This window comes from Nicotiana sylvestris, chromosome 11, assembly GCF_000393655.2.
Source record: "Nicotiana sylvestris chromosome 11, ASM39365v2, whole genome shotgun sequence".
Lineage (NCBI taxonomy): Eukaryota > Viridiplantae > Streptophyta > Magnoliopsida > Solanales > Solanaceae > Nicotiana > Nicotiana sylvestris.
Window position 1 is genome coordinate 132,922,343 of NC_091067.1, and position 6,000 is coordinate 132,928,342.

Sequence of the window (6,000 nt, forward strand, 5' to 3'; positions counted from 1 at the left end):
CTACAAATGAAAATGTAGACCCCTATTTATAGGCATTTGAATGCCCTGCCGAAGTAAGCGCTTGCATCATAAGAATGCCGATGTAAGCGTTTGCATCATAAGAATGCTGAGGTAAGCGCTTACATCACAAGAATGTCGATGTAAGCGCTTACATTATATTTTCATCTCTTTTTGATTTTTCTTTCTTTTGTTTTGTCTACTTTCACATACAACAATAAGTTTGGTCCTATCACCCTGAGCTGCAACCCTTCCCCTAACTTTACGTGAACATGCAATGCTTCGTGCAATGGGATGCCCTTTTTAATTCTTGTTCGACTAACGGATCACACCACTTGCAATATTATTTTTGATAAATATATTTCAAAATCTTCTACCGGAAATAACTTTTCTAGCTCTCTAAGGTAGGGATAAGATTTGCGCACACATTATCCTCCCCAAACCACACTTATGAGATTTCACTGGATATTATGTTGTTGTTATATTTCAAAAATCATTTTAATTAAACGATTCACAGATTCAAGAATTCAAATTCATTACGCTACTTATCTTGAGCCTTTTATGAAGTAATCATGTCTATGGATTAAAATTATGTCTTATCTTACCATTAGTTGTTAATGATAAAAGTTCTTGTTGCTTTGCACTTCAAATATAAATACAGCCTTTTTTATTTGTATCACGTCCTTTAAACAAGTATTTGTATTGAAGATACTACACAGAGGGAGAATAGAGAGATAAACAAGTATCTGTATTGCATTATTTTCTATTTTCCACTTAACGAAAAAAATGTTTTATGGTGTTGTAAAGAAAATGGTGTAAATTGAAAAATTGTACAAACATTAGCGGGAAAATCACAAAACACATGTTAAAAGGTTCCTTAATGTACATTAAAGTGGAAATTTGTATTGAAATTTTTAACAAAAAGGAAAATATTAGTTTCTAATGGATTAAAGGAATTTGTAACCCTTTTACTTCGCATGTAGTATAAAACACAGCAATTTTGATTCAATAGATAAGCAATTTCATTACTTATTTTATTTTACATTCCAGTAATGATAATTTCCTACTTAAGAAAATGTTGCAACAGTTGGTTTCTGAATCCAAATACTTTGGGCCAAACAAGAAGTAATCATTTGGGTTATTATTAACTTTAGTCCGCGCCATAAACTATTTATATTCAGTAACCGAAAAAGTATATAAAATTTATATAATTTTTGTATATAACATACAGAATGTAGATAGATACAAAATATATATATATATATATATATATATATATATATATATATATATATATATATATATATATATATATCGGCTATTATTTTAAGAGCGGCTATACAATGTCATTTTCCCTAGTCATTTACTCTAAAATCCAAAAGATGTGTAATATCGGACCATAGTGCAAGCAAAAAGCAAAGAGAACTATATATTTTTTTAGTTGCTTCCAAAAAATAAAAATGACAAAATATATATTTTTGTACATATGTGTATTATGTATAAAAAAAAATACACATATTTTATATATTTTTTAGCTAGAAAATGTAATTAGTTTTGGCCAAACGGCCAATTTTGTATTTTGCCCGAAGGATGAAGCTCCCAGCCCAACATATAACTTTTGGGCCATATATGATAATAACTTTTTGGCCACACACTTAGTGTTCCTTTTGGTTTCTTTTTATTGGGCCAAAGCTACTATATCTACATTATTTCAATGTATTGTCAATTTCCAAACATAATTTTGCTCTTTCTTTGGATGCAATGTATATAAAATATGTGATCTATAGATTACGAATTCGAGCCGTGAAAACAGTCATTAATATTTACATGAGGTTAAATTATCTACATCACACCCCTTGGTGTGTGGTTCTTTTTGGACCCTACTTGAATGTTTACTTGTCAGTTATCAGGCCAATGATGGCCACCGAGGAAATACCTTGGTCACTTTTCTGTATATTTTCTTTTGATTTTCAATTGGCGATTAGTTCATCTTAGGGAAAATGAAACAGATTTGGACGGAGTGAAATGGACATGGAAAATTCATAATAGTTGATTCATTGAATGAGTAACCTCGTCCTTCGAATGATGGGATCAAATCCTGTTGCCTTACCACTCCCATTTTGATCTCTAAAATAATTTAGGATTGAGAAGTAGATGAGTCATTAATTGATTGACTACATAAGGCAACCAGTTAAATGTTTTGAATTTGTTGCTAAAAGTTTGTTTTGTAACAATGCCATAAATGATTTTTCTTTTTCATTTGAGAGTGTCAAATTAATTCGTCTATGGTTGAAAAGTGGTTTATCCTTTCCTTTGCCATTGTTGTTGAAAAGGCTGTTGGAATATGATACTAGTGAGTAGTGATGTCTCTTCTTTTCTTTCTTTTTTTTTTGGTCAACAAAGAGGCCTATATCATAGATTAAGTGACATTACAAGGAGGAACGTCCGGTGGTGGTTCAGTGTTATAAAATTAAGGTTGATCACTTCCACCATTGTGTGCTGCATTACCAAAGAGTACATTGTTACTATTACAAGAGTTTGTCAAGCTATCAAACAAAAAGAGAGGGGTTTCAACTGCACGGTTGTATGTGTAGTGCGCCTGTGGAGTGTTCTCCGTTGGTCTGCTAACAACTCTTGTATTACAAAAGAAGGTGATTGCACAAATCTAGTAGTTGGGGCATTGTGATCTAGGGTTGCCTCATAATTAGCTAGTTTCTCTGCCACTTGATTTTGCTCCCTGTAAGTGTGTATCACCCACGGTCTATCCAGTTGGTGTAGTAGGTACTTGCATTCATGAGTCAAGGATGAGTAGCGAGGATTTAGGGAACGGAGTAAAGAAATTACCTCAGTTGAATCAACATTGACTTCCAGTGGAGTGAAGTTGTGTTGTAGAGCAAGTCGTAAACCTTCCTGTAGGCCAGTAAGTTCCATATAGATGTGATTTTCCATTGGCCTTGTATCCATATATCCCAGTAATCATTTGCCTGTGGAATCTCTAATTACACCCCCCAAAATCCCGTTTTTGTTTAGGGATATTATAAGCTTCGTCAGAATTTAATTTAAAATATCCATTAGTATGAGGGTTCCATTTGACGTGCATGTGTGCAGGTTGTGTATGGCTGGTGGTGTAGTTTAGTCTTAGATATAAAAATTCAGATGCTTGACCTATAATGTGCTGGAGGTTAGAAGAATGGGTTGTGCCTTCAAAAATAGTGCGGTTCCTACTTTTCCATAGGTGCCATAGAGCATATGGAATTAGAATATGGGAGCTGTTTTGAGCATTGGTAGAACTGCTTTTTAAAATAAATTGTGATAGTTTGAATGGGGTGTTCTCATGAAATCTTTCAAGATTTACATCAAGTGAGTTAATGCCTAGTTGGTGCCAAACAAGTTGTGCTTGGTGACATTGAAAGAATAGATGTGCAATGGTTTTGTAACGACCTGGCCGGTCGTTTCATGAATTACAGCCTCGTGTTCCACATTTCTGCTTCTTTATGTGTTGTTCAGATTTATTTCATCGTATTGTGTTGGTTGGTTCGGGTTTGGAGTAATTTTGGAGGGATATGAGACACTTAGTCTCCTAAGTTGGCCATTTAGTTGGAAAAGTCAACCGGAAATTGACGTGCGGGTAATGATCTCGGAATTGAATTTTTATGATTCGGATAGCTTCATTAGGTGATTTGGGACTTAAGAGCGTGATCGGAATGCAAGTTGGAGGTCTGTGGTAGATTTAGGCTTGAATTGGCGAAATTGAATGGCTTTTTCTGGTTGGCAGTGAAAATCTTGATATCGGGGTCGGAATGGAATTTCGGAAGTTGGAGTAGGTCCGTTGTGTCATTGTTGACGTGTGTGCAAAATTTCAGGTCATTCGGATTAGCTTTGATATGTTTTTGGATCGATTGCGGAATTCGAAAGTTTAGAATTCCTTAGGCTTGAATCCGAGGGTGATTTGGTGTGTTGATATTGTTTTGAGTGTTTCTAGGGTTGGTATGAGTTTGAATGATGATATGTGACTTATTCGTGTTTTCGGTTGAGGTCTCGGGGGCCTCGGGATGAATTCGGAATATTGTCGGAAAGTTTGTTAAAAATGAGCAGTTTCAGCTGCTGTGTTCTGCCATAACCGCACCTGCGGAGAGGGAACCACATGTGTGACGTCCGCAAGAGCGAGGAAACAGCCGCAGATGCAGCCATAAGTGAGAAGGTCAGGAGCCGCAGGTGCGGAAGAAGGAATGCACCTACGTTACCGCAAGTGCGGTGGGAAGTCACAGATGCGGTTAAGGGAAAATAAGTGAAAACTGCAGAAGCGGTTAGCTGGAACGCATAAGCAGTCCCGCAGGTGCAAAAGTCGCTGGGCAGAAACTATATAAACCTCACTTTGCGAATTTCAGTCTTTTATCCACCGTTTTTGGCCGAGTTGGAGCTTGGGGATTTTGATTTCAAGGAGGAATTTAAGTGTTTTTTTGTGAGGTAAGCTACTTGGACCTTGTATCTTATTTTTGTGGCAATTATTCGATTGTATAATGATGAAATTTATGGAAAAATTAGAGAAGAAATTGGGAGATTAGGGCTTGAAATTGGAGAGTTTTCATTGGAGATTTGAGGGGCCATTTGAGGTCCGATTTTGATGATCTTGGTATGTATAGACTCGTGAGAGGATAAGGATTCTAGTGTTGTGGCTTTTATCGAATTTTGAAACGTGGGCCCGGGGGTCGGGTTTGACCAATTTCGGGATTTTGAGTTTAATTTGATAATTTTCGAGTGGGCTTTGTCCCTTTGGCTTGTATTGATGTTATGACTCTGATTTTGGATAGATTCGGGACGATTTGAGGCCAAGTTGAGAGGCAAGGGCATTGTGGAGTAGATTTTCGTCCAGTTTGAGGTAAGTAACTCTTGTAAATCTAGACCTGAGGGTATGAAACCCCGAAATTTCGTACTGTTTTAATAAATGAGGTGACACACATGCTAGGTAACGGGCGTGTGGGCGTGCACTCATAGGGATTGGGGCTTGGTCCATCCCGTGACGACTGTATAGTTACATATTTTGATAAACTGTATATGATATCCATGAGTTTTAGAAATGAATCTGTTAACTTGGGTTGAATGTTATGTTTGGGTCCTTGTGCTGAACTGTTTGAACCCTCAGGGGTATTTTACTACTTTCCTCACACAGTTTAATTTGGAAACATATCCTCAGTCATGATTTTTACCTGTTTATTTTGATTAAGTTTCATTACTCTACTTTTAAATATATGGAAATTATTTGGGCTGAGTTCCTCGATTTTCAATGAAATGCCTGAGTGGCTGTGAGGTTAATGACTGAGAGAGGTCGAGGACCTGATGGTAAAGATTATATATATTTATAGATTGGGATGCACGCCGCAGAGATATATATGTATATATATATATATGGATCGGGTTGCACGCCGCAACGGTTATTATTATGAGATATCTATTGAGTGGGAGTGCTGAGTGTGAGTACTAATTGACGAGAGTTGAGTCACGAGTGACTGAGAGGCTTGCCCGAGGGGCTATACTTATGAGTGATACTTTGCCGAGGGGCTTGTTTATGAATTTACTGTTTCCACTCTTCTTTGATACTGAGCCTCTGTTGTAAAATGTTGAATAAAAGTTTTTAAAGAACTTTCATTAAAACTAGAGTTTTTACGAGATATTCGGTAATTGACTATAGATTTTGACTTTGATATTTCTATTGAGATTCTTTCATAAAGTATGTATATGATTTTAAATACTCGTCACTACACTCAGCCTTTATATACTTTGGTTACTTACTGAGTTGGTGTACTCACGTTACTCCCTGCACCTTGTGTGCAGATCCAGGTGCCAGAGCCTCCGAGTGAGAGCTGATCGTCGCCTTCAGAGTATTATCCGAAGATTGCAAGGTAGCTTCACGACGTTCACAATCCTTCCTTTAACCTTCCTATCCTTAGTACTTTTTATTTCAGTCTTATCTTGTATTAAAAAGACAATATTGGGTTGTATTTA